Source organism: Musa acuminata, chromosome BXJ3-8 (assembly GCF_036884655.1).
Source record: "Musa acuminata AAA Group cultivar baxijiao chromosome BXJ3-8, Cavendish_Baxijiao_AAA, whole genome shotgun sequence".
Classification (NCBI taxonomy): domain Eukaryota; kingdom Viridiplantae; phylum Streptophyta; class Magnoliopsida; order Zingiberales; family Musaceae; genus Musa; species Musa acuminata.
The window spans coordinates 35,710,713-35,735,112 of NC_088356.1; the positions used below are offsets into that span (position 1 = coordinate 35,710,713).

General features: G+C 53.5%; 36 non-coding genes across 36 annotated transcripts; all 36 read right to left on the reverse strand.

Moving 5' to 3' along the window:
- Window positions 1-43: 43 nt before the first annotated feature.
- LOC135648103 (5S ribosomal RNA) lies at window positions 44-162 on the reverse strand. Its single transcript, XR_010500793.1, has one exon. It is a non-coding gene; the product is annotated as a 5S ribosomal RNA (ribosomal RNA).
- Window positions 163-710: 548 nt separating this feature from the next.
- Window positions 711-829, reverse strand: LOC135647115 (5S ribosomal RNA). Its single transcript, XR_010499858.1, has one exon. It is a non-coding gene; the product is annotated as a 5S ribosomal RNA (ribosomal RNA).
- Window positions 830-1,377: 548 nt separating this feature from the next.
- LOC135647100 (5S ribosomal RNA) lies at window positions 1,378-1,496 on the reverse strand. The gene has a single exon (XR_010499843.1). It is a non-coding gene; the product is annotated as a 5S ribosomal RNA (ribosomal RNA).
- A 548-nt stretch (window positions 1,497-2,044) lies between these two features.
- On the reverse strand, window positions 2,045-2,163 carry LOC135647385 (5S ribosomal RNA). The gene has a single exon (XR_010500124.1). It is a non-coding gene; the product is annotated as a 5S ribosomal RNA (ribosomal RNA).
- Window positions 2,164-2,711: 548 nt separating this feature from the next.
- On the reverse strand, window positions 2,712-2,830 carry LOC135647410 (5S ribosomal RNA). The gene has a single exon (XR_010500149.1). It is a non-coding gene; the product is annotated as a 5S ribosomal RNA (ribosomal RNA).
- Window positions 2,831-3,378: 548 nt separating this feature from the next.
- On the reverse strand, window positions 3,379-3,497 carry LOC135646296 (5S ribosomal RNA). Its single transcript, XR_010499053.1, has one exon. It is a non-coding gene; the product is annotated as a 5S ribosomal RNA (ribosomal RNA).
- A 548-nt stretch (window positions 3,498-4,045) lies between these two features.
- LOC135647120 (5S ribosomal RNA) lies at window positions 4,046-4,164 on the reverse strand. Its single transcript, XR_010499863.1, has one exon. It is a non-coding gene; the product is annotated as a 5S ribosomal RNA (ribosomal RNA).
- A 548-nt stretch (window positions 4,165-4,712) lies between these two features.
- Window positions 4,713-4,831, reverse strand: LOC135647411 (5S ribosomal RNA). The gene has a single exon (XR_010500150.1). It is a non-coding gene; the product is annotated as a 5S ribosomal RNA (ribosomal RNA).
- Window positions 4,832-5,379: 548 nt separating this feature from the next.
- On the reverse strand, window positions 5,380-5,498 carry LOC135647654 (5S ribosomal RNA). The gene has a single exon (XR_010500388.1). It is a non-coding gene; the product is annotated as a 5S ribosomal RNA (ribosomal RNA).
- A 548-nt stretch (window positions 5,499-6,046) lies between these two features.
- Window positions 6,047-6,165, reverse strand: LOC135647152 (5S ribosomal RNA). The gene has a single exon (XR_010499894.1). It is a non-coding gene; the product is annotated as a 5S ribosomal RNA (ribosomal RNA).
- Window positions 6,166-6,713: 548 nt separating this feature from the next.
- On the reverse strand, window positions 6,714-6,832 carry LOC135647572 (5S ribosomal RNA). The gene has a single exon (XR_010500308.1). It is a non-coding gene; the product is annotated as a 5S ribosomal RNA (ribosomal RNA).
- A 755-nt stretch (window positions 6,833-7,587) lies between these two features.
- Window positions 7,588-7,706, reverse strand: LOC135647386 (5S ribosomal RNA). Its single transcript, XR_010500125.1, has one exon. It is a non-coding gene; the product is annotated as a 5S ribosomal RNA (ribosomal RNA).
- A 548-nt stretch (window positions 7,707-8,254) lies between these two features.
- On the reverse strand, window positions 8,255-8,373 carry LOC135647412 (5S ribosomal RNA). Its single transcript, XR_010500151.1, has one exon. It is a non-coding gene; the product is annotated as a 5S ribosomal RNA (ribosomal RNA).
- Window positions 8,374-8,921: 548 nt separating this feature from the next.
- On the reverse strand, window positions 8,922-9,040 carry LOC135646297 (5S ribosomal RNA). The gene has a single exon (XR_010499054.1). It is a non-coding gene; the product is annotated as a 5S ribosomal RNA (ribosomal RNA).
- A 548-nt stretch (window positions 9,041-9,588) lies between these two features.
- Window positions 9,589-9,707, reverse strand: LOC135646367 (5S ribosomal RNA). Its single transcript, XR_010499120.1, has one exon. It is a non-coding gene; the product is annotated as a 5S ribosomal RNA (ribosomal RNA).
- Window positions 9,708-10,255: 548 nt separating this feature from the next.
- LOC135647116 (5S ribosomal RNA) lies at window positions 10,256-10,374 on the reverse strand. Its single transcript, XR_010499859.1, has one exon. It is a non-coding gene; the product is annotated as a 5S ribosomal RNA (ribosomal RNA).
- Window positions 10,375-10,922: 548 nt separating this feature from the next.
- On the reverse strand, window positions 10,923-11,041 carry LOC135647101 (5S ribosomal RNA). The gene has a single exon (XR_010499844.1). It is a non-coding gene; the product is annotated as a 5S ribosomal RNA (ribosomal RNA).
- A 548-nt stretch (window positions 11,042-11,589) lies between these two features.
- LOC135647387 (5S ribosomal RNA) lies at window positions 11,590-11,708 on the reverse strand. Its single transcript, XR_010500126.1, has one exon. It is a non-coding gene; the product is annotated as a 5S ribosomal RNA (ribosomal RNA).
- Window positions 11,709-12,256: 548 nt separating this feature from the next.
- Window positions 12,257-12,375, reverse strand: LOC135647413 (5S ribosomal RNA). The gene has a single exon (XR_010500152.1). It is a non-coding gene; the product is annotated as a 5S ribosomal RNA (ribosomal RNA).
- A 548-nt stretch (window positions 12,376-12,923) lies between these two features.
- Window positions 12,924-13,042, reverse strand: LOC135646298 (5S ribosomal RNA). The gene has a single exon (XR_010499055.1). It is a non-coding gene; the product is annotated as a 5S ribosomal RNA (ribosomal RNA).
- A 548-nt stretch (window positions 13,043-13,590) lies between these two features.
- On the reverse strand, window positions 13,591-13,709 carry LOC135647122 (5S ribosomal RNA). Its single transcript, XR_010499865.1, has one exon. It is a non-coding gene; the product is annotated as a 5S ribosomal RNA (ribosomal RNA).
- Window positions 13,710-14,257: 548 nt separating this feature from the next.
- Window positions 14,258-14,376, reverse strand: LOC135647117 (5S ribosomal RNA). Its single transcript, XR_010499860.1, has one exon. It is a non-coding gene; the product is annotated as a 5S ribosomal RNA (ribosomal RNA).
- A 548-nt stretch (window positions 14,377-14,924) lies between these two features.
- LOC135647499 (5S ribosomal RNA) lies at window positions 14,925-15,043 on the reverse strand. Its single transcript, XR_010500236.1, has one exon. It is a non-coding gene; the product is annotated as a 5S ribosomal RNA (ribosomal RNA).
- A 548-nt stretch (window positions 15,044-15,591) lies between these two features.
- LOC135647008 (5S ribosomal RNA) lies at window positions 15,592-15,710 on the reverse strand. Its single transcript, XR_010499755.1, has one exon. It is a non-coding gene; the product is annotated as a 5S ribosomal RNA (ribosomal RNA).
- Window positions 15,711-16,258: 548 nt separating this feature from the next.
- Window positions 16,259-16,377, reverse strand: LOC135647153 (5S ribosomal RNA). The gene has a single exon (XR_010499895.1). It is a non-coding gene; the product is annotated as a 5S ribosomal RNA (ribosomal RNA).
- Window positions 16,378-16,925: 548 nt separating this feature from the next.
- LOC135647398 (5S ribosomal RNA) lies at window positions 16,926-17,044 on the reverse strand. The gene has a single exon (XR_010500137.1). It is a non-coding gene; the product is annotated as a 5S ribosomal RNA (ribosomal RNA).
- A 548-nt stretch (window positions 17,045-17,592) lies between these two features.
- LOC135648178 (5S ribosomal RNA) lies at window positions 17,593-17,711 on the reverse strand. The gene has a single exon (XR_010500867.1). It is a non-coding gene; the product is annotated as a 5S ribosomal RNA (ribosomal RNA).
- Window positions 17,712-18,259: 548 nt separating this feature from the next.
- On the reverse strand, window positions 18,260-18,378 carry LOC135647193 (5S ribosomal RNA). Its single transcript, XR_010499934.1, has one exon. It is a non-coding gene; the product is annotated as a 5S ribosomal RNA (ribosomal RNA).
- A 548-nt stretch (window positions 18,379-18,926) lies between these two features.
- On the reverse strand, window positions 18,927-19,045 carry LOC135647105 (5S ribosomal RNA). Its single transcript, XR_010499848.1, has one exon. It is a non-coding gene; the product is annotated as a 5S ribosomal RNA (ribosomal RNA).
- Window positions 19,046-19,593: 548 nt separating this feature from the next.
- LOC135647363 (5S ribosomal RNA) lies at window positions 19,594-19,712 on the reverse strand. Its single transcript, XR_010500102.1, has one exon. It is a non-coding gene; the product is annotated as a 5S ribosomal RNA (ribosomal RNA).
- A 548-nt stretch (window positions 19,713-20,260) lies between these two features.
- LOC135647226 (5S ribosomal RNA) lies at window positions 20,261-20,379 on the reverse strand. Its single transcript, XR_010499966.1, has one exon. It is a non-coding gene; the product is annotated as a 5S ribosomal RNA (ribosomal RNA).
- A 548-nt stretch (window positions 20,380-20,927) lies between these two features.
- On the reverse strand, window positions 20,928-21,046 carry LOC135647227 (5S ribosomal RNA). Its single transcript, XR_010499967.1, has one exon. It is a non-coding gene; the product is annotated as a 5S ribosomal RNA (ribosomal RNA).
- A 548-nt stretch (window positions 21,047-21,594) lies between these two features.
- LOC135647392 (5S ribosomal RNA) lies at window positions 21,595-21,713 on the reverse strand. Its single transcript, XR_010500131.1, has one exon. It is a non-coding gene; the product is annotated as a 5S ribosomal RNA (ribosomal RNA).
- A 548-nt stretch (window positions 21,714-22,261) lies between these two features.
- LOC135646276 (5S ribosomal RNA) lies at window positions 22,262-22,380 on the reverse strand. The gene has a single exon (XR_010499034.1). It is a non-coding gene; the product is annotated as a 5S ribosomal RNA (ribosomal RNA).
- A 548-nt stretch (window positions 22,381-22,928) lies between these two features.
- On the reverse strand, window positions 22,929-23,047 carry LOC135647615 (5S ribosomal RNA). The gene has a single exon (XR_010500349.1). It is a non-coding gene; the product is annotated as a 5S ribosomal RNA (ribosomal RNA).
- Window positions 23,048-23,595: 548 nt separating this feature from the next.
- Window positions 23,596-23,714, reverse strand: LOC135647470 (5S ribosomal RNA). The gene has a single exon (XR_010500207.1). It is a non-coding gene; the product is annotated as a 5S ribosomal RNA (ribosomal RNA).
- Between the last annotated feature and the right edge of the window lie 686 nt (window positions 23,715-24,400).

A 24,400-nucleotide genomic window follows, 5' to 3' on the forward strand; every position in this document is an offset into this window, starting at 1 on the left:
AAGGAGAGTTAAGCAAGTCTTTTGGCCGCTCGGGGCGCAAAAAGGAGTGCAACACGAGGACTTCCCAGGGGGTCACCCATCCTAGTACTACTCTCGCCCAAGCACGCTTAACTTCGGAGTTCTGATGGGATCCGGTGCTTTAGTGCTGGTATGATCGCACTCGTTTTGTTTGCGTCCTCCCTCCCCTTTGTGCACGTCGCGGACGGCGTATCGACGACCAGAGCCCATTGCGCGCCCCGAAACCTCTCGAACGATCTCGGAATCGCCATCGTCGGATCTCTCCGATGCCCACGAGGCCGACCGCGTACCAGACACGGCAAGCACGCGCCGAAACCATCCGGACTTTCTCGAACGAACTCGGAATCGCTATTGCGGCCCCATTCCGGAAAGCTCTCTCCGAGCCCCACGAGACTGACTGCGTAGCGGTCACGGCAAATTCCGAGGCCCAAAACCATCGCCTCGGAGGTCGACGGGAGAGGTTTTGGCCGCTCGGGGCGCAAAAAGGAGTGCAACACGAGGACTTCCCAGGGGGTCACCCATCCTAGAACCATATCTGATCATTGCATGTTTACGAAGAAATTTTTAGATGATGATTTCATTATTCTCCTGCTATACGTTAACGATATATTTATTGTTGGCCATAATGCTGGAAGAATCGAAAAGCGTAAAGGAGAGTTAAGCAAGTCTTTTGGCAGCTCGGGGCGCAAAAAGGAGTGCAACACGAGGACTTCCCAGGGGGTCACCCATCCTAGTACTACTCTCGCCCAAGCACGCTTAACTTCGGAGTTCTGATGGGATCCGGTGCTTTAGTGCTGGTATGATCGAACTCGTTTTGTTTGCGTCCTCCCTCCCCTTTGTGCACGTCGCGGACGGCGTATCGACGACCGGAGCCCATTGCGCGCCCCGAAACCTCTCGAACGATCTCGGAATCGCCATCGTCGGATCTCTCCGATGCCCACGAGGCCGACCGCGTACCGGACACGGCAAGCGCGCGCCGAAACCATTCGGACTTTCTCGAACGAACTCGGAATCGCTATTGCGGCCCCATTCCGGAAAGCTCTCTCCGAGCCCCACGAGACTGACTACGTAGCGGTCACGGCAAATTCCGAGGCCCAAAACCATCGCCTCGGAGGTCGACGGGAGAGGTTTTGGCCGCTCGGGGCGCAATAAGGAGTGCAACACGAGGTCTTCCCAGGGGGTCACCCATCCTAGAACCATATCTGATCATCGCATGTTTACGAAGAAATTTTTAGATGATGATTTCATTATTCTCCTGCTATACGTTAACGATATATTTATTGTTGGCCATAATGCTGGAAGAATCGAAAAGCGTAAAGGAGAGTTAAGCAAGTCTTTTGGCCGCTCGGGGCGCAAAAAGGAGTGCAACACGAGGACTTCCCAGGGGGTCACCCATCCTAGTACTACTCTCGCCCAAGCACACTTAACTTCGGAGTTCTGATGGGATCCGGTGCTTTAGTGCTGGTATGATCACATTCGTTTTGTTTGCGTCCTCCCTACCCTTTGTACACGTCACGGACGGCGTATCGACGACCGGAGCCCATTGCGCGCCCCGAAACCTCTCGAACGATCTCGGAATCGCCATCGTCGGATCTCTCCGATGCCCACGAGGCCGACCGCGTACCGGACACGGCAAGCGCGCGCCGAAACCATCCGGACTTTCTCGAACGAACTCGGAATCGCTATTGCGGCCCCATTCCGGAAAGCTCTCTCCGAGCCCCACGAGACTGACTGCGTAGCGGTCACGGCAAATTCCGAGGCCCAAAACCATCGCCTCGGAGGTCGACGGGAGAGGTTTTGGCCGCTCGGGGCGCAAAAAGGAGTGCAACACGAGGTCTTCCCAGGGGGTCACCCATCCTAGAACCATATCTGATCATCGCATGTTTACGAAGAAATTTTTAGATGATGATTTCATTATTCTCCTGCTATACGTTAACGATATATTTATTGTTGGCCATAATGCTGGAAGAATCGAAAAGCGTAAAGGAGAGTTAAGCAAGTCTTTTGGCCGCTCGGGGCGCAAAAAGGAGTGCAACACGAGGACTTCCCAGGGGGTCAACCATCCTACTACTACTCTCGCCCAAGCACGCTTAACTTCGGAGTTCTGATGGGATCCGATGCTTTAGTGCTGGTATGATCGCACTCGTTTTGTTTGCGTCCTCCCTCCCCTTTGTGCACGTCGCGGACGGCGTATCGACGACCGGAGCCCATTGCGAGCCCCGAAACCTCTCGAACGATCTCGGAATCGCCATCTTCGGATCTCTCCGATGCCCACGAGGCCGACCGCGTACCGGACACGGCAAGCGCGCGCCGAAACCATCCGGACTTTCTCGAACGAACTCGGAATCGCTATTGCGGCCCCATTCCGGAAAGCTCTCTCCGAGCCCCACGAGACTGACTGCGTAGCGGTCACGGCAAATTCCGAGGCCCAAAACCATCGCCTCGGAGGTCGACGGGAGAGGTTTTGGCCGCTCGGGGCGCAAAAAGGAGTGCAACACGAGGACTTCCCAGGGGGTCACCCATCCTAGAACCATATCTGATCATTGCATGTTTACGAAGAAATTTTTAGATGATGATTTCATTATTCTCCTGCTATACGTTAACGATATATTTATTGTTAGCCATAATGCTGGAAGAATCGAAAAGCGTAAAGGAGAGTTAAGCAAGTCTTTTGGCCGCTCGGGGCGCAAAAAGGAGTGCAACACGAGGACTTCCCAGGGGGTCAACCATCCTAGTACTACTCTCGCCCAAGCACGCTTAACTTCGGCGTTCTGATGGGATCCGGTGCTTTAGTGCGGGTATGATCGCACTCGTTTTGTTTGCGTCCTCCCTCCCCTTTGTGCACGTCTCGGACGGCGTATCGACAACCGGAGCCCATTGCGCGCCCCGAAACCTCTCGAACGATCTCGGAATCGCCATCGTCGGATCTCTCCGATGCCCACGAGGCCGACCGCGTACCGGACACGGCAAGCGCGCGCCGAAACAATCCGGACTTTCTCGAACGAACTCGGAATCGCTATTGTGGCCCCATTCCGGAAAGCTCTCTCCGAGCCCCATGAGACTGACTGCGTAGCGGTCACGGCAAATTCCGAGGCCCAAAACCATTGCCTCAAAGGTCGACGGGAGAGGTTTTGGCCGCTCGGGGCGCAAAAAGGAGTGCAACACGAGGACTTCCCAGGGGGTCACCCATCCTAGTACCATATCTGATCATTGCATGTTTACGAAGAAATTTTTAGATGATGATTTCATTATTCTCCTGCTATACGTTAACGATATATTTATTGTTGGCCATAATGCTGGAAGAATCGAAAAGCGTAAAGGAGAGTTAAGCAAGTCTTTTTGCCGCTCGGGGCGCAAAAAGGAGTGCAACACGAGGACTTCCAAGGGGGTCACCCATCCTAGTACTACTCTCGCCCAAGCACGCTTAACTTCGGAGTTCTGATGGGATCCGGTGCTTTAGTGCTGGTATGATCGCACTCGTTTTGTTTGCGTCCTCCCTCCCCTTTGTGCACGTCGCGGACGGCGTATCGACGACCGGAGCCCATTGCGCGCCCCGAAACCTCTCGAACGATCTCGGAATCGCCATCGTCGGATCTCTCCGATGCCCACGAGGCCGACCGCGTACCAGACACGGCAAGCACGCGCCGAAACCATCCGGACTTTCTCGAACGAACTCGGAATCGCTATTGCGGCCCCATTCCGGAAAGCTCTCTCCGAGCCCCACGATACTGACTGCGTAGCGGTCACGGCGAATTCCGAGGCCCAAAACCATTGCCTCAAAGGTCGACGGGAGAGGTTTTGGCCGCTCGGGGCGCAAAAAGGAGTGCAACACGAGGACTTCCCAGGGGGTCACCCATCCTAGAACCATATCTGATCATTGCATGTTTACGAAGAAATTTTTAGATGATGATTTCATTATTCTCCTGCTATACGTTAACGATATATTTATTGTTGGCCATAATGCTGGAAGAATCGAAAAGCGTAAAGGAGAGTTAAGCAAGTCTTTTGGCCGCTCGGGGCGCAAAAAGGAGTGCAACACGAGGACTTCCCAGGGGGTCACCCATCCTAGTACTACTCTCGCCCAAGCACGGTTAACTTCGGAGTTCTGATGGGATCCGGTGCTTTAGTGCTGGTATGATCGCATTCATTTTGTTTGCGTCCTCCCTCCCCTTTGTGCACGTCGCGGACGGCGTATCGACGACCAGAGCCCATTGCGCGCCCCGAAACCTCTCGAACGATCTCGGAATCGCCATCGTCGGATCTCTCCGATGCCCACGAGGCCGACCGCGTACCAGACACGGCAAGCACGCGCCGAAACCATCCGGACTTTCTCGAACGAACTCGGAATCGCTATTGCGGCCCCATTCCGGAAAGCTCTCTCCGAGCCCCACGAGACTGACTGCGTAGCGGTCACGGCAAATTCCGAGGCCCAAAACCATCGCCTCGGAGGTCGACGGGAGAGGTTTTGGCCGCTCGGGGCGCAAAAAGGAGTGCAACACGAGGACTTCCCAGGGGGTCACCCATCCTAGAACCATATCTGATCATTGCATGTTTACGAAGAAATTTTTAGATGATGATTTCATTATTCTCTTGCTATACGTTAACGATATATTTATTGTTGGCCATAATGCTGGAAGAATCGAAAAGCGTAAAGGAGAGTTAAGCAAGTCTTTTGGCCGCTCGGGGCGCAAAAAGGAGTGCAACACGAGGACTTCCCAGGGGGTCAACCATCCTAGTACTACTCTCGCCCAAGCACGCTTAACTTCGGCGTTCTGATGGGATCCGGTGCTTTAGTGCGGGTATGATCGCACTCGTTTTGTTTGCGTCCTCCCTCCCCTTTGTGCACGTCTCGGACGGCGTATCGACAACCGGAGCCCATTGCGCGCCCCGAAACCTCTCGAACGATCTCGGAATCGCCATCGTCGGATCTCTCCGATGCCCACGAGGCCGACCGCGTACCGGACACGGCAAGCGCGCGCCGAAACAATCCGGACTTTCTCGAACGAACTCGGAATCGCTATTGCGGCCCCATTCCGGAAAGCTCTCTCCGAGCCCCATGAGACTGACTGCGTAGCGGTCACGGCAAATTCCGAGGCCCAAAACCATTGCCTCAAAGGTCGACGGGAGAGGTTTTGGCCGCTCGGGGCGCAAAAAGGAGTGCAACACGAGGACTTCCCAGGGGGTCACCCATCCTAGTACCATATCTGATCATTGCATGTTTACGAAGAAATTTTTAGATGATGATTTCATTATTCTCCTGCTATACGATAACGATATATTTATTGTTTGCCATAATGCTGGAAGAATCGAAAAGCGTAAAGGAGAGTTAAGCAAGTCTTTTGGCCGCTCGGGGCGCAAAAAGGAGTGCAACACGAGGACTTCCCAGGGGGTCAACCATCCTACTACTACTCAAGCCCAAGCACGCTTAACTTCGGAGTTCTGATGGGATCCGATGCTTTAGTGCTGGTATGATAGCACTCGTTTTGTTTGCGTCCTCCCTCCCCTTTGTGCACGTCGCGGACGGCGTATCGACGACCGGAGCCCATTGCGAGCCCCGAAACCTCTCGAACGATCTCGGAATCGCCATCTTCGGATCTCTCCGATGCCCACGAGGCCGACCGCGTACCGGACACGGCAAGCGCGCGCCGAAACCATCCGGACTTTCTCGAACGAACTCGGAATCGCTATTGCGGCCCCATTCCGGAAAGCTCTCTCCGAGCCCCACGAGACTGACTGCGTAGCGGTCACGGCAAATTCCGAGGCCCAAAACCATCGCCTCGGAGGTCGACGGGAGAGGTTTTGGCCGCTCGGGGAGCAAAAAGGAGTGCAACACGAGGACTTCCCAGGGGGTCACCCATCCTAGAACCATATCTGATCATTGCATGTTTACGAAGAAATTTTTAGATGATGATTTCATTATTCTCCTGCTATACGTTAACGATATATTTATTGTTGGCCATAATGCTGGAAGAATCGAAAAGCGTAAAGGAGAGTTAAGCAAGTCTTTTGGCCGCTCGGGGCGCAAAAAGGAGTGCAACACGAGGACTTCCCAGGGGGTCAACCATCCTAGTACTACTCTCGCCCAAGCACGCTTAACTTCGGAGTTCTGATGGGATCCGGTGCTTTAGTGCGGGTATGATCGCACACGTTTTGTTTGCGTCCTCCCTCCCCTTTGTGCACGTCTCGGACGGCGTATCGACAACCGGAGCCCATTGCGCTCCCCGAAACCTCTCGAACGATCTCGGAATCGCCATCGTCGGATCTCTCCGATGCCCACGAGGCCGACCGCGTACCGGACACGGCAAGCGCGCGCCGAAACAATCCGGACTTTCTCGAACGAACTCGGAATCGCTATTGCGGCCCCATTCCGGAAAGCTCTCTCCGAGCCCCATGAGACTGACTGCGTAGCGGTCACGGCAAATTCCGAGGCCCAAAACCATTGCCTCAAAGGTCGACGGGAGAGGTTTTGGCCGCTCGGGGCGCAAAAAGGAGTGCAACACGAGGACTTCCCAGGGGGTCACCCATCCTAGAACCATATCTGATCATTGCATGTTTACGAAGAAATTTTTAGATGATGATTTCATTATTCTCCTGCTATACGTTAACGATATATTTATTGTTGGCCATAATGCTGGAAGAATCGAAAAGCGTAAAGGAGAGTTAAGCAAGTCTTTTGGCCGCTCGGGGCGCAAAAAGGAGTAAAACACAAGGACTTCGCAGAGGGTCACCCATCCTAGTACTACTCTCGCCCAAGCACGCTTAACTTCGGAGTTCTGATGGGATCCGGTGCTTCAGTGCTGGTATGATCGCACTCGTTTTGTTTGCGTCCTCCCTCCCCTTTGTGCACGTCGCGGACGGCGTATCGACAACCGGAGCCCATTGCGCGCCCCGAAACCTCTCGAACGATATCGGAATCGCCATCGTCGGATCTCTCCGATGCCCACGAGGCCGACCGTGTACCGGACACGGCAAGCGCGCGCCGAAACCATCCGGACTTTCTCGAACGAACTCGGAATCGCTATTGCGGCCCCATTCCGGAAAGCTCTCTCCGAGCCACACGAGACTGACTGCGTAGCGGTCACGGCAAATTCCGAGGCCCAAAACCATCACCTCGGAGGTCGACGGGAAAGGTTTTGGCCGCTCGGGGCGCAAAAAGGAGTGCAACACGAGGACTTCCCTGGGGGTCACCCATCCTAGAACCATATCTGATCATTGCATGTTTACGAAGAAATTTTTAGATGATGATTTCATTATTCTCCTGCTATACGATAACGATATATTTATTGTTGGCCATAATGCTGGAAGAATCGAAAAGCGTAAAGGAGAGTTAAGCAAGTCTTTTGGCCGCTCGGGGCGCAAAAAGGAGTGCAACACGAGGACTTCCCAGGGGGTCACCCATCCTAGAACCATATCTGATCATTGCATGTTTACGAAGAAATTTTTAGATGATGATTTCATTATTCTCCTGCTATACGATAACGATATATTTATTGTTGGCCATAATGCTGGAAGAATCGAAAAGCGTAAAGGAGAGTTAAGCAAGTCTTTTGGCCGCTCGGGGCGCAAAAAGGAGTGCAACACGAGGACTTCCCAGGGGGTCAACCATCCTACTACTACTCTCGCCCAAGCACGCTTAACTTCGGAGTTCTGATGGGATCCGATGCTTTAGTGCTGGTATGATCGCACTCGTTTTGTTTGCGTCCTCCCTCCCCTTTGTGCACGTCGCGGACGGCGTATCGACGACCGGAGCCCATTGCGAGCCCCGAAACCTCTCGAACGATCTCGGAATCGCCATCTTCGGATCTCTCCGATGCCCACGAGGCCGACCGCGTACCGGACACGGCAAGCGCGCGCCGAAACCATCCGGACTTTCTCGAACGAACTCGGAATCGCTATTGCGGCCCCATTCCGGAAAGCTCTCTCCGAGCCCCACGAGACTGACTGCGTAGCGGTCACGGCAAATTCCGAGGCCCAAAACCATCGCCTCGGAGGTCGACGGGAGAGGTTTTGGCCGCTCGGGGCGCAAAAAGGAGTGCAACACGAGGACTTCCCAGGGGGTCACCCATCCCAGAACCATATCTGATCATTGCATGTTTACGAAGAAATTTTTAGATGATGATTTCATTATTCTCTTGCTATACGTTAACGATATATTTATTGTTGGCCATAATGCTGGAAGAATCGAAAAGCGTAAAGGAGAGTTAAGCAAGTCTTTTGGCCGCTCGGGGCGCAAAAAGGAGTGCAACACGAGGACTTCCCAGGGGGTCAACCATCCTAGTACTACTCTCGCCCAAGCACGCTTAACTTCGGCGTTCTGATGGGATCCGGTGCTTTAGTGCGGGTATGATCGCACTCGTTTTGTTTGCGTCCTCCCTCCCCTTTGTGCACGTCTCGGACGGCGTATCGACAACCGGAGCCCATTGCGCGCCCCGAAACCTCTCGAACGATCTCGGAATCGCCATCGTCGGATCTCTCCGATGCCCACGAGGCCGACCGCGTACCGGACACGGCAAGCGCGCGCCGAAACAATCCGGACTTTCTCGAACGAACTCGGAATCGCTATTGCGGCCCCATTCCGGAAAGCTCTCTCCGAGCCCCATGAGACTGACTGCGTAGCGGTCACGGCAAATTCCGAGGCCCAAAACCATTGCCTCAAAGGTCGACGGGAGAGGTTTTGGCCGCTCGGGGCGCAAAAAGGAGTGCAACACGAGGACTTCCCAGGGGGTCACCCATCCTAGTACCATATCTGATCATTGCATGTTTACGAAGAAATTTTTAGATGATGATTTCATTATTCTCCTGCTATACGTTAACGATATATTTATTGTTGGCCATAATGCTGGAAGAATCGAAAAGCGTAAAGGAGAGTTAAGCAAGTCTTTTTGCCGCTCGGGGCGCAAAAAGGAGTGCAACACGAGGACTTCCAAGGGGGTCACCCATCCTAGTACTACTCTCGCCCAAGCACGCTTAACTTCGGAGTTCTGATGGGATCCGGTGCTTTAGTGCTGGTATGATCGCACTCGTTTTGTTTGCGTCCTCACTCCCCTTTGTGCACGTCGCGGACGGCGTATCGACGACCGGAGCCCATTGCGCGCCCCGAAACCTCTCGAACGATCTCGGAATCGCCATCGTCGGATCTCTCCGATGCCCACGAGGCCGACCGCGTACCAGACACGGCAAGCACGCGCCGAAACCATCCAGACTTTCTCGAACGAACTCGGAATCGCTATTGCGGCCCCATTCCGGAAAGCTCTCTCCGAGCCCCACGATACTGACTGCGTAGCGGTCACGGCGAATTCCGAGGCCCAAAACCATTGACTCAAAGGTCGACGGGAGAGGTTTTGGCCGCTCGGGGCGCAAAAAGGAGTGCAACACGAGGACTTCCCAGGGGGTCACCCATCCTAGAACCATATCTGATCATTGCATGTTTACGAAGAAATTTTTAGATGATGATTTCATTATTCTCCTGCTATACGTTAACGATATATTTATTGTTGGCCATAATGCTGGAAGAATCGAAAAGCGTAAAGGAGAGTTAAGCAAGTCTTTTGGCCGCTCGGGGCGCAAAAAGGAGTGCAACACGAGGACTTCCAAGGGGGTCACCCATCCCAGTACTACTCTCGCCCAAGCACGCTTAACTTCGGAGTTCTGATGGGATCCGGTGCTTTAGTGCTGGTATGATCGCACTCGTTTTGTTTGCGTCCTCCCTCCCCTTTGTGCACGTCGCGGACGGCGTATCGACGACCAGAGCCCATTGCGCGCCCCGAAACCTCTCGAACGATCTCGGAATCGCCTTCGTCGGATCTCTCCGATGCCCACGAGGCCGACCGCGTACCAGACACGGCAAGCACGCGCCGAAACCATCCGGACTTTCTCGAACGAACTCGGAATCGCTATTGCGGCCCCATTCCGGAATGCTCTCTCCGAGCCCCACGAGACTGACTGCGTAGCGGTCACGGCAAATTCCGAGGCCCAAAACCATCGCCTCGGAGGTCGACGGGAGAGGTTTTGGCCGCTCGGGGCGCAAAAAGGAGTGCAACACGAGGACTTCCCAGGGGGTCACCCATCCTAGAACCATATCTGATCATTGCATGTTTACGAAGAAATTTTTAGATGATGATTTCATTATTCTCCTGCTATACGTTAACGATATATTTATTGTTGGCCATAATGCTGGAAGAATCGAAAAGCGTAAAGGAGAGTTAAGCAAGTCTTTTGGCAGCTCGGGGCGCAAAAAGGAGTGCAACACGAGGACTTCCCAGGGGGTCACCCATCCTAGTACTACTCTCGCCCAAGCACGCTTAACTTCGGAGTTCTGATGGGATCCGGTGCTTTAGTGCTGGTATGATCGAACTCGTTTTGTTTGCGTCCTCCCTCCCCTTTGTGCACGTCGCGGACGGCGTATCGACGACCGGAGCCCATTGCGCGCCCCGAAACCTCTCGAACGATCTCGGAATCGCCATCGTCGGATCTCTCCGATGCCCACGAGGCCGACCGCGTACCGGACACGGCAAGCGCGCGCCGAAACCATTCGGACTTTCTCGAACGAACTCGGAATCGCTATTGCGGCCCCATTCCGGAAAGCTCTCTCCGAGCCCCACGAGACTGACTACGTAGCGGTCACGGCAAATTCCGAGGCCCAAAACCATCGCCTCGGAGGTCGACGGGAGAGGTTTTGGCCGCTCGGGGCGCAATAAGGAGTGCAACACGAGGTCTTCCCAGGGGGTCACCCATCCTAGAACCATATCTGATCATCGCATGTTTACGAAGAAATTTTTAGATGATGATTTCATTATTCTCCTGCTATACGTTAACGATATATTTATTGTTGGCCATAATGCTGGAAGAATCGAAAAGCGTAAAGGAGAGTTAAGCAAGTCTTTTGGCCGCTCGGGGCGCAAAAAGGAGTGCAACACGAGGACTTCCCAGGGGGTCACCCATCCTAGTACTACTCTCGCCCAAGCACACTTAACTTCGGAGTTCTGATGGGATCCGGTGCTTTAGTGCTGGTATGATCACATTCGTTTTGTTTGCGTCCTCCCTACCCTTTGTACACGTCACGGACGGCGTATCGACGACCGGAGCCCATTGCGCGCCCCGAAACCTCTCGAACGATCTCGGAATCGCCATCGTCGGATCTCTCCGATGCCCACGAGGCCGACCGCGTACCGGACACGGCAAGCGCGCGCCGAAACCATCCGGACTTTCTCGAACGAACTCGGAATCGCTATTGCGGCCCCACTCCGGAAAGCTCTCTCCGAGCCCCACGAGACTGACTGCGTAGCGGTCACGGCAAATTCCGAGGCCCAAAACCATCGCCTCGGAGGTCGACGGGAGAGGTTTTGGCCGCTCGGGGCGCAAAAAGGAGTGCAACACGAGGTCTTCCCAGGGGGTCACCCATCCTAGAACCATATCTGATCATCGCATGTTTACGAAGAAATTTTTAGATGATGATTTCATTATTCTCCTGCTATACGTTAACGATATATTTATTGTTGGCCATAATGCTGGAAGAATCGAAAAGCGTAAAGGAGAGTTAAGCAAGTCTTTTGGCCGCTCGGGGCGCAAAAAGGAGTGCAACACGAGGACTTCCCAGGGGGTCAACCATCCTACTACTACTCTCGCCCAAGCACGCTTAACTTCGGAGTTCTGATGGGATCCGATGCTTTAGTGCTGGTATGATCGCACTCGTTTTGTTTGCGTCCTCCCTCCCCTTTGTGCACGTCGCGGACGGCGTATCGACGACCGGAGCCCATTGCGAGCCCCGAAACCTCTCGAACGATCTCGGAATCGCCATCTTCGGATCTCTCCGATGCCCACGAGGCCGACCGCGTACCGGACACGGCAAGCGCGCGCCGAAACCATCCGGACTTTCTCGAACGAACTCGGAATCGCTATTGCGGCCCCATTCCGGAAAGCTCTCTCCGAGCCCCACGAGACTGACTGCGTAGCGGTCACGGCAAATTCCGAGGCCCAAAACCATCGCCTCGGAGGTCGACGGGAGAGGTTTTGGCCGCTCGGGGCGCAAAAAGGAGTGCAACACGAGGACTTCCCAGGGGGTCACCCATCCTAGAACCATATCTGATCATTGCATGTTTACGAAGAAATTTTTAGATGATGATTTCATTATTCTCCTGCTATACGTTAACGATATATTTATTGTTAGCCATAATGCTGGAAGAATCGAAAAGCGTAAAGGAGAGTTAAGCAAGTCTTTTGGCCGCTCGGGGCGCAAAAAGGAGTGCAACACGAGGACTTCCCAGGGGGTCAACCATCCTAGTACTACTCTCGCCCAAGCACGCTTAACTTCGGCGTTCTGATGGGATCCGGTGCTTTAGTGCGGGTATGATCGCACTCGTTTTGTTTGCGTCCTCCCTCCCCTTTGTGCACGTCTCGGACGGCGTATCGACAACCGGAGCCCATTGCGCGCCCCGAAACCTCTCGAACGATCTCGGAATCGCCATCGTCGGATCTCTCCGATGCCCACGAGGCCGACCGCGTACCGGACACGGCAAGCGCGCGCCGAAACAATCCGGACTTTCTCGAACGAACTCGGAATCGCTATTGTGGCCCCATTCCGGAAAGCTCTCTCCGAGCCCCATGAGACTGACTGCGTAGCGGTCACGGCAAATTCCGAGGCCCAAAACCATTGCCTCAAAGGTCGACGGGAGAGGTTTTGGCCGCTCGGGGCGCAAAAAGGAGTGCAACACGAGGACTTCCCAGGGGGTCACCCATCCTAGTACCATATCTGATCATTGCATGTTTACGAAGAAATTTTTAGATGATGATTTCATTATTCTCCTGCTATACGTTAACGATATATTTATTGTTGGCCATAATGCTGGAAGAATCGAAAAGCGTAAAGGAGAGTTAAGCAAGTCTTTTTGCCGCTCGGGGCGCAAAAAGGAGTGCAACACGAGGACTTCCAAGGGGGTCACCCATCCTAGTACTACTCTCGCCCAAGCACGCTTAACTTCGGAGTTCTGATGGGATCCGGTGCTTTAGTGCTGGTATGATCGCACTCGTTTTGTTTGCGTCCTCCCTCCCCTTTGTGCACGTCGCGGACGGCGTATCGACGACCGGAGCCCATTGCGCGCCCCGAAACCTCTCGAACGATCTCGGAATCGCCATCGTCGGATCTCTCCGATGCCCACGAGGCCGACCGCGTACCAGACACGGCAAGCACGCGCCGAAACCATCCGGACTTTCTCGAACGAACTCGGAATCGCTATTGCGGCCCCATTCCGGAAAGCTCTCTCCGAGCCCCACGATACTGACTGCGTAGCGGTCACGGCGAATTCCGAGGCCCAAAACCATTGCCTCAAAGGTCGACGGGAGAGGTTTTGGCCGCTCGGGGCGCAAAAAGGAGTGCAACACGAGGACTTCCCAGGGGGTCACCCATCCTAGAACCATATCTGATCATCGCATGTTTACGAAGAAATTTTTAGATGATGATTTCATTATTCTCCTGCTATACGTTAACGATATATTTATTGTTGGCCATAATGCTGGAAGAATCGAAAAGCGTAAAGGAGAGTTAAGCAAGTCTTTTGGCCGCTCGGGGCGCAAAAAGGAGTGCAACACGAGGACTTCCCAGGGGGTCACCCATCCTAGTACTACTCTCGCCCAAGCACGGTTAACTTCGGAGTTCTGATGGGATCCGGTGCTTTAGTGCTGGTATGATCGCATTCATTTTGTTTGCGTCCTCCCTCCCCTTTGTGCACGTCGCGGACGGCGTATCGACGACCAGAGCCCATTGCGCGCCCCGAAACCTCTCAAACGATCTCGGAATCGCCATCGTCGGATCTCTCCGATGCCCACGAGGCCGACCGCGTACCAGACACGGCAAGCACGCGCCGAAACCATCCGGACTTTCTCGAACGAACTCGGAATCGCTATTGCGGCCCCATTCCGGAAAGCTCTCTCCGAGCCCCACGAGACTGACTGCGTAGCGGTCACGGCAAATTCCGAGGCCCAAAACCATCGCCTCGGAGGTCGACGGGAGAGGTTTTGGCCGCTCGGGGCGCAAAAAGGAGTGCAACACGAGGACTTCCCAGGGGGTCACCCATCCTAGAACCATATCTGATCATTGCATGTTTACGAAGAAATTTTTAGATGATGATTTCATTATTCTCCTGCTATACGTTAACGATATATTTATTGTTGGCCATAATGCTGGAAGAATCGAAAAGCGTAAAGGAGAGTTAAGCAAGTCTTTTGGCAGCTCGGGGCGCAAAAAGGAGTGCAACACGAGGACTTCCCAGGGGGTCACCCATCCTAGTACTACTCTCGCCCAAGCACGCTTAACTTCGGAGTTCTGATGGGATCCGGTGCTTTAGTGCTGGTATGATCGAACTCGTTTTGTTTGCGTCCTCCCTCCCCTTTGTGCACGTCGCGGACGGCGTATCGACGACCGGAGCCCATTGCGCGCCCCGAAACCTCTCGAACGATCTCGGAATCGCCATCGTCGGATCTCTCCGATGCCCACGAGGCCGACCGCGTACCGGACACGGCAAGCGCGCGCCGAAACCATTCGGACTTTCTCGAACGAACTCGGAATCGCTATTGCGGCCCCATTCCGGAAAGCTCTCTCCGAGCCCCACGAGACTGACTACGTAGCGGTCACGGCAAATTCCGAGGCCCAAAACCATCGCCTCGGAGGTCGACGGGAGAGGTTTTGGCCGCTCGGGGCGCAATAAGGAGTGCAACACGAGGTCTTCCCAGGGGGTCACCCATCCTAGAACCATATCTGATCATCGCATGTTTACGAAGAAATTTTTAGATGATGATTTCATTATTCTCCTGCTATACGTTAACGATATATTTATTGTTGGCCATAATGCTGGAAGAATCGAAAAGCGTAAAGGAGAGTTAAGCAAGTCTTTTGGCCGCTCGGGGCGCAAAAAGGAGTGCAACACGAGGACTTCCCAGGGGGTCATCCATCCTAGTACTACTCTCGCCCAAGCACACTTAACTTCGGAGTTCTGATGGGACCCGGTGCTTTAGTGCTGGTATGATCACATTCGTTTTGTTTGCGTCCTCCCTACCCTTTGTACACGTCACGGACGGCGTATCGACGACCGGAGCCCATTGCGCGCCCCGAAACCTCTCGAACGATCTCGGAATCGCCATCGTCGGATCTCTCCGATGCCCACGAGGCCGACCGCGTACCGGACACGGCAAGCGCGCGCCGAAACCATCCGGACTTTCTCGAACGAACTCGGAATCGCTATTGCGGCCCCATTCCGGAAAGCTCTCTCCGAGCCCCACGAGACTGACTGCGTAGCGGTCACGGCAAATTCCGAGGCCCAAAACCATCGCCTCGGAGGTCGACGGGAGAGGTTTTGGCCGCTCGGGGCGCAAAAAGGAGTGCAACACGAGGTCTTCCCAGGGGGTCACCCATCCTAGAACCATATCTGATCATCGCATGTTTACGAAGAAATTTTTAGATGATGATTTCATTATTCTCCTGCTATACGTTAACGATATATTTATTGTTGGCCATAATGCTGGAAGAATCGAAAAGCGTAAAGGAGAGTTAAGCAAGTCTTTTGGCCGCTCGGGGCGCAAAAAGGAGTGCAACACGAGGACTTCCCATGGGGTCACCCATCCTAGTACTACTCTCGCCCAAGCACGCTTAACTTCGGAGTTCTGATGGGATCCGGTGCTTTAGTGCTGGTATGATCACATTCATTTTGTTTGCGTCCTCCCTCCCCTTTGTACTCGTCACGGACGGCGTATCGACGACCGGAGCCCATTGCGCGCCCCGAAACCTCTCGAACGATCTCGGAATCGCCATCGTCGGATCTCTCCGATGACCACGAGGCCGACCGCGTACCGGACACGGCAAGCGCACGCCGAAACCATCCGGACTTTCTCGAACGAACTCGGAATCGCTATTGCGGCCCCATTCCGGAAAGCTCTCTCCGAGCCCCACGAGACTGACTGCGTAGCGGTCACGGCAAATTCCGAGGCCCAAAACCATCGCCTCGGAGGTCGACGGGAGAGGTTTTGGCCGCTCGGGGCGCAAAAAGGAGTGCAACACGAGGACTTCCCAGGGGGTCACCCATCCTAGAACCATATCTGATCATCGCATGTTTACGAAGAAATTTTTAGATGATGATTTCATTATTCTCCTGCTATACGTTAACGATATATTTATTGTTGGCCATAATGCTGCAAGAATCGAAAAGCGTAAAGGAGAGTTAAGCAAGTCTTTTGGCCGCTCGGGGCGCAAAAAGGAGTGCAACACGAGGACTTCCCAGGGGGTAACCCATCCTAGTACTACTCTCACCCAAGCACGCTTAACTTCGGAGATCTGATGGGATCCGGTGCTTTAGTGCTGGTATGATCGCACTCGTTTTGTTTGCATCCTCCCTCCCCTTTGTGCACGTCGCGGACGGCGTATCGACGACCGGAGCCCATTGCGCGCCCCGAAACCTCTCGAACGATCTCGGAATCGCCATCGTCGGATCTCTCCGATGCCCACGAGGCCGACCGCGTACAGGACACGGCAAGCGCGCGCCGAAACCATCCGGACTTTCTCGAACGAACTCGGAATCGCTATTGCGGCCCCATTCCGGAAAGCTCTCTCCGAGCCCCACGAGACTGACTGCGTAGCGGTCACGGCAAATTCCGAGGCCCAAAACCATCGCCTCGGAGGTCGACGGGAGAGGTTTTGGCCGCTCGGGGCGCAAAAAGTAGTGCAACACGAGGACTTCCCAGGGGGTCACCCATCCTAGAACCATATCTGATCATCGCATGTTTACGAAGAAATTTTTAGATGATGATTTCATTATTCTCCTGCTATACGTTAACGATATATTTATTGTTGGCCATAATGCTGGAAGAATCGAAAAGCGTAAAGGAGAGTTAAGCAAGTCTTTTGGCCGCTCGGGGCGCAAAAAGGAGTGCAACACGAGGACTTCCCAGGGGGTCACCCATCCTAGTACTACTCTCACCCAAGCGCGCTTAACTTCGGAGTTCTGATGGGATCCGGTGCTTTAGTGCTGGTATGATCGCATTCATTTTGTTTGCGTCCTACCTCCCCTTTGTACTCGTCACGGACGGCGTATCGACGACCGGAGCCCATTGTGCGCCCCGAAACCTCTCGAACGATCTCGGAATCGCCATCGTCGGATCTCTCCGATGACCACGTGGCCGACCGCGTACCGGACACGGCAAGCGCGCGCCGAAACCATCCGGACTTTCTCGAACGAACTCGGAATCGCTATTGCGGCCCCATTCCGGAAAGCTCTCTCCGAGCCCCACGAGACTGACAGCGTAGCGGTCACGGCAAATTCCGAGGCCCAAAACCATCGCCTCGGAGGTCGACGGGAGAGGTTTTGGCCGCTCGGGGCGCAAAAAGGAGTGCAACACGAGGACTTCCCAGGGGGTCACCCATCCTAGAACCATATCTGATCATCGCATGTTTACGAAGAAATTTTTAGATGATGATTTCATTATTCTCCTGCTATACGTTAACGATATATTTATTGTTGGCCATAATGCTGGAAGAATCGAAAAGCGTAAAGGAGAGTTAAGTAAGTCTTTTGGCCGCTCGGGGCGCAAAAAGGAGTGCAACACGAGGACTTCCCAGGGGGTAACCCATCCTAGTACTACTCTCGCCCTAGCACGCTTAACTTCGGAGTTCTGATGGGATCCGGTGCTTTAGTGCTGGTATGATCGCACTCGTTTTGTTTGCATCCTCCCTCCCCTTTGTGCACGTCGCGGACGGCGTATCGACGACCGGAGCCCATTGCGCGCCCCGAAACCTCTCGAACGATCTCGGAATCGCCATCGTCGGATCTCTCCGATGCCCACGAGGCCGACCGCGTACAGGACACGGCAAGCGCGCGCCGAAACCATCCGGACTTTCTCGAACGAACTCGGAATCGCTATTGCGGCCCCATTCCGGAAAGCTCTCTCCGAGCCCCACGAGACTGACAGCGTAGCGTTCACGGCAAATTTCGAGGCCCAAAACCATCGCCTCGGAGGTCGACGGGAGAGGTTTTGGCCGCTCGGGGCGCAAAAAGGAGTGCAACACGAGGACTTCCCAGGGGGTCACCCATCCTAGAACCATATCTGATCATCGCATGTTTACGAAGAAATTTTTAGATGATGATTTCATTATTCTCCTGCTATACGTTAACGATATATTTATTGTTGGCCATAATGCTGGAAGAATCGAAAAGCGTAAAGGAGAGTTAAGCAAGTCTTTTGGCCGCTCGGGGCGCAAAAAGGAGTGCAACACGAGGACTTCCCAGGGGGTCACCCATCCTAGCACTACTCTCGCCCAAGCACGCTTAACTTCGGAGTTCTGATGGGATCCGGTGCTTTAGTGCTGGTATGATCGCACTAGTTTTGTTTGCGTCCTCCCTCCCCTTTATGCACGTCGCGGACGGCGTATCGACGACCGGAGCCCATTGCGCGCCCCGAAAACTCTCGAACGATCTCGGAATCGCCATCGTCGGATCTCTCCGATGCCCACGAGGCCGACCGCGTACCGGACACGGCAAGCGCGCGCCGAAACCATCCGGACTTTCTCGAACGAACTCGGAATCGCTATTGCGGCCCCATTCCGGAAAGCTCTCTCCGAGCCCCACGAGACTGACTGCGTAGCGGTCACGGCAAATTCCGAGGCCCAAAACCATCACCTCGGAGGTCGACGGGAGAGGTTTTGGCCGCTCGGGGCGCAAAAAGGAGTGCAACACGAGGACTTCCCAGGGGGTCACCCATCCTAGAACCATATCTGATCATCGCATGTTTACGAAGAAATTTTTAGATGATGATTTCATTATGCTCCTGCTATACGTTAACGATATATTTATTGTTGGCCATAATGCTGGAAGAATCGAAAAGCGTAAAGGAGAGTTAAGCAAGTCTTTTGGCCGCTCGGGGCGCAAAAAGGAGTGCAACACGAGGACTTCCCAGGGGGTCACCCATCCTAGTACTACTCTCGCCCAAGCACGCTTAACTTCGGAGTTCTGATGGGATCCGATGCTTTAGTGCTGGTTTGATCGCACTCGTTTTGTTTGCGTCCTCCCTCCCCTTTGTGCACGTCGCGGACGGCGTATCGACGACCGGAGCCCATTGCGCGCCCCGAAACCTCTCGAACAATCTCGGAATCGCCATCGTCGGATCTCTCCGATGCCCACGAGGCCGACCGCGTACCGGACACGGCAAGCGCGCGCCGAAACCATCCGGACTTTCTCGAACGAACTCGGATTTGCTATTGCGGCCCCATTCCGGAAAGCTCTCTCCGAGCCCCACGAGACTGACTGCGTAGCGGTGACGGCAAATTCCGAGGCCCAAAACCATCGCCTCGGAGGTCGACGGGAGAGGTTTTGGCCGCTCGGGGCGCAAAAAGGAGTGCAACACGAGGTCTTCCCAGGGGGTCACCCATCCTAGAACCATATCTGATCATCGCATGTTTACGAAGAAATTTTTAGATGATGATTTCATTATTCTCCTGCTATACGTTAACGATATATTTATTGTTGGCCATAATGCTGGAAGAATCGAAAAGCGTAAAGGAGAGTTAAGCAAGTCTTTTGGCCGCTCGGGGCGCAAAAAGGAGTGCAACACGAGGACTTCCCAGGGGGTCACCCATCCTAGTACTACTCTCGCCCAAGCACGCTTAACATTGGAGTTCTGATGGGATCCGGTGCTTTAGTGCTGGTATGATCGCAATCGTTTTGTTTGCGTCCTCCCTCCCCTTTGTGCACGTCGCGAACGGCGTATCGACGACCGGAGCCCATTGCGCGCCCCGAAACCTCTCGAATGATCTCGGAATCGCCATCGTCGGATCTCTCCGATGCCCACGAGGCCGACCGCGTACAGGAAACGGCAAGCGCGCGCCGAAACCATCCGGACTTTCTCGAACGAACTCGGAATCGCTATTGCGGCCCCATTCCGGAAAGCTCTCTCCGAGCCCCACGAGACTGACAGCGTAGCGGTCACGGCAAATTCCGAGGCCCAAAACCATCGCCTCGGAGGTCGACGGGAGAGGTTTTGGCCGCTCGGGGCGCAAAAAGGAGTGCAACACGAGGACTTCCCAGGGGGTCACCCATCCTAGAACCATATCTGTTCATCGCATGTTTACGAAGAAATTTTTAGATGATGATTTCATTATTCTCCTGCTATACGTTAACGATATATTTATTGTTGGCCATAATGCTGGAAGAATCGAAAAGCGTAAAGGAGAGTTAAGCAAGTCTTTTGGCCGCTCGGGGCGCAAAAAGGAGTGCAACACGAGGACTTCCCAGGGGGTCACCCATCCTAGTACTACTCTCGCCCAAGGACGCTTAACTTCGGAGTTCTGATGGGATCCGGTGCTTTAGTGCTGGTATGATCGCATTCGTTTTGTTTGCGTCCTCCCTCCCCTTTGTACACGTCACGGACGGCGTATCGACGACCGGAGCCCATTGCGCGCCCCGAAACCTCTCGAACGATCTAGGAATCGCCATCGTCGGATCTCTCCGATGACCACGAGGCCGACCGCGTACCGGACACGGCAAGCGCGCGCCGAAACCATCCGGACTTTCTCGAACGAACTCGGAATCGCTATTGCGGCCCCATTCCGGAAAGCTCTCTCCGAGCCCCACGAGACTGACTGCGTAGCGGTTACGGCAAATTCCGAGGCACAAAACCATCGTCTCGGAGGTCGACGGGAGAGGTTTTGGCCGCTCGGGGCGCAAAAAGGAGTGCAACACGAGGACTTCCCAGGGGGTCACCCATCCTAGAACCATATCTGATCATCGCATGTTTACGAAGAAATTTTTAGATGATGATTTCATTATTCTCCTGCTATACGTTAACGATATATTTATTGTTGGCCATAATGCTGGAAGAATCGAAAAGCGTAAAGGAGAGTTAAGCAAGTCTTTTGGCCGCTCGGGGCGCAAAAAGGAGTGCAACACGAGGACTTCCCAGGGGGTCACCCATCCTAGTACTACTCTCGCCCAAGGACGCTTAACTTCGGAGTTCTGATGGGATCCGGTGCTTTAGTGCTGGTATGATCGCATTCGTTTTGTTTGCGTCCTCCCTCCCCTTTGTACACGTCACGGACGGCGTATCGACGACCGGAGCCCATTGCGCGCCCCGAAACCTCTCGAACGATCTAGGAATCGCCATCGTCGGATCTCTCCGATGACCACGAGGCCGACCGCGTACCGGACACGGCAAGCGCGCGCCGAAACCATCCGGACTTTCTCGAACGAACTCGGAATCGCTATTGCGACCCCATTCCGGAAAGCTCTCTCCGAGCCCCACGAGACTGACTGCGTAGCGGTCACGGCAAATTCCGAGGCCCAAAACCATCGCCTCGGAGGTCGACGGGAGAGGTTTTGGCCGCTCGGGGCGCAAAAAGGAGTGCAACACGAGGTCTTCCCAGGGGGTCACCCATCCTAGAACCATATCTGATCATCGCATGTTTACGAAGAAATTTTTAGATGATGATTTCATTATTCTCCTGCTATACGTTAACGATATATTTATTGTTGGCCATAATGCTGGAAGAATCGAAAAGCGTAAAGGAGAGTTAAGCAAGTCTTTTGGCCGCTCGGGGCGCAAAAAGGAGTGCAACACAAGGACTTCCCAGGGGGTCACCAATCCTAGTACTACTCTCGCCCAAGCACGCTTAACTTCGGAGTTCTGATGGGATCCGGTGCTTTAGTACTGGTATGATCGCACTCGTTTTATTTGCGTCCTCCCTCCCCTTTGTGCACGTCACGGACGGCGTATCGACGACCGTAGCCCATTGCGCGCCCCGAAACCTCTCGAACGATCTCGGAATCGCCATCGTCGGATCTCTCTGATGCCCACGAGGCCGACCGCGTACAGGACACGGCAAGCGCGCGCCGAAACCATCCGGACTTTCTCGAACGAACTCGGAATCGCTATTGCGGCCCCATTCCGGAAAGCTCTCTCCGAGCCCCACGAAACTGACAGCGTAGCGGTCACGGCAAATTCCGAGGCCCAAAACCATCGCCTCGGAGGTCGACGGGAGAGGTTTTGGCCGCTCGGGGCGCAAAAAGGAGTGCAACACGAGGACTTCCCAGGGGGTCACCCATCCTAGAACCATATCTGATCATCGCATGTTTACGAAGAAATTTTTAGATGATGATTTCATTATGCTCCTGCTATACGTTAACGATATTTTTATTGTTGGCCATAATGCTGGAAGAATCGAAAAGCGTAAAGGAGAGTTAAGCAAGTCTTTTGGCCGCTCGGGGCGCAAAAAGGAGTGCAACACGAGGACTTCCCAGGGGGTCACCCATCCTAGTACTACTCTCGCCCAAGCACGCTTAACTTCGGAGTTCTGATGGGATCCGGTGCTTTAGTGCTGGTATGATCGCACTAGTTTTATTTGCGTCCTCCCTCCCCTTTATGCACGTCGCGGACGGCGTATCGACGACCGGAGCCCATTGCGCGCCCCGAAACCTCTCGAACGATCTCGGAATCGCCATCGTCGGATCTCTCCGATGCCCACGAGGCCGACCGCGTACCGGACACGGCAAGCGCGCGCCGAAACCATCCGGACTTTCTCGAACGAACTCGGAATCGCTATTGCGGCCCCATTCCTGAAAGCTCTCTCCGAGCCCCACGAGACTGACTGCGTAGCGGTCACGGCAAATTCCGAGGCCCAAAACCATCACCTCGGAGGTCGACGGGAGAGGTTTTGGCCGCTCGGGGCGCAAAAAGGAGTGCAACACGAGGTCTTTCCAGGGGGTCACCCATCCTAGAACCATATCTGATCATCGCATGTTTACGAAGAAATTTTTAGATGATGATTTCATTATTCTCCTGCTATACGTTAACGATATATTTATTGTTGGCCATAATGCTGGAACAATCGAAAAGCGTAAAGGAGAGTTAAGCAAGTCTTTTGGCCGCTCGGGGCGCAAAAAGGAGTGCAACACGAGGACTTCCCAAGGGGTTACCCATCCTAGTACTACTCTGGCCCAAGCACGCTTAAATTCGGAGTTCTGATGGGATCCGGTGCTTTAGTGCTGGTATGATCGCATTCGTTTTGTTTGCGTCCTCCCTCCCCTTTGTACACGTCACGGACGGCGTATCGACGACCGGAGCCCATTGCGCGCCCCGAAACCTCTCGAACGATCTCGGAATCGCCATCGTCGGATCTCTCCGATGCCCACGAGGCCGACCGCGTACCGGACACGGTAAGCGCGCGCCGAAACCATCCGGACTTTCTCGAACGAACTCGGAATCGCTATTGCGGCCCCATTCCGGAAAGCTCTCTCCGAGCCCCACGAGACTGACTACGTAGCGGTCACGGCAAATTCCGAGGCCCAAAACCATCGCCTCGGAGGTCGACGGGAGAGGTTTTGGCCGCTCGGGGCGCAAAAAGGAGTGCAACACGAGGACTTCCCAGGGGGTCACCCATCCTAGAACCATATCTAATCATTGCATGTTTACGAAGAAATTTTTAGATGATGATTTCATTATTCTCCTGCTATACGTTAACGATATATTTATTGTTGGCCATAATGCTGGAAGAATCGAAAAGCGTAAAGGAGAGTTAAGCAAGTCTTTTGGCCGCTCGGGGCGCAAAAAGGAGTGCAACACGAGGACTTCCCAGGGGGTCACCCATCCTAGTACTACTCTCGCCCAAGCACGCTTAACTTCGGAGTTCTGAAGGGATCCGATGCTTTAGTGCTAGTATGATCGCACTAGTTTTGTTTGCGTCCTCCCTCCCCTTTGTGAGAGGTCCTTTAAACTTATACAAAATCCACAAGTTTAGATTCATCGTCAACATTTCATTAGATGCAGCGTGTGCTTATACAACAAAAACATATATACTAATAAAGATCTGCCCAAAATCTTTTAGCTTTCCATTGCCTCAGCCCAATCTTAACATTTAAGCAAGCGACAAGCTATCCTGAAAAATTTATACAACAACGGGGTGAGCATATAAAGCTCAGCAAGTGACTAACATATCCATGTCAAAAGAGGATAATTTCCAAAGAGATAAAGTTTCAAAATGCAAGGCAGAATATAAGAATTCATAGACGTAATATCATTAGGTGCAGAATCACAATTGTCATTTCAATCAAACATATTTGGTTCATAACAGATGGGGCATAGAGTAATTGGAGCATATCAGCAACGAATGAAACATTTTAGAGCATATCAATAACAAATGAAACATTTCGGAGCTTATCAATGGCGTATGAAATGTTTCGGAGCATATCAATGACGTATAGAACATTTCGAAGCATATCAATAATGAATGAATCATTTCGGAGCATATAAATAACAAATGAAATGTTTCGGAGCTTATCAATGCCGTATGAAATGTTCCGGAGCATATCAATGGCGTATGGAACATTTCAGAGCATATCAATAACAAATACTAAAC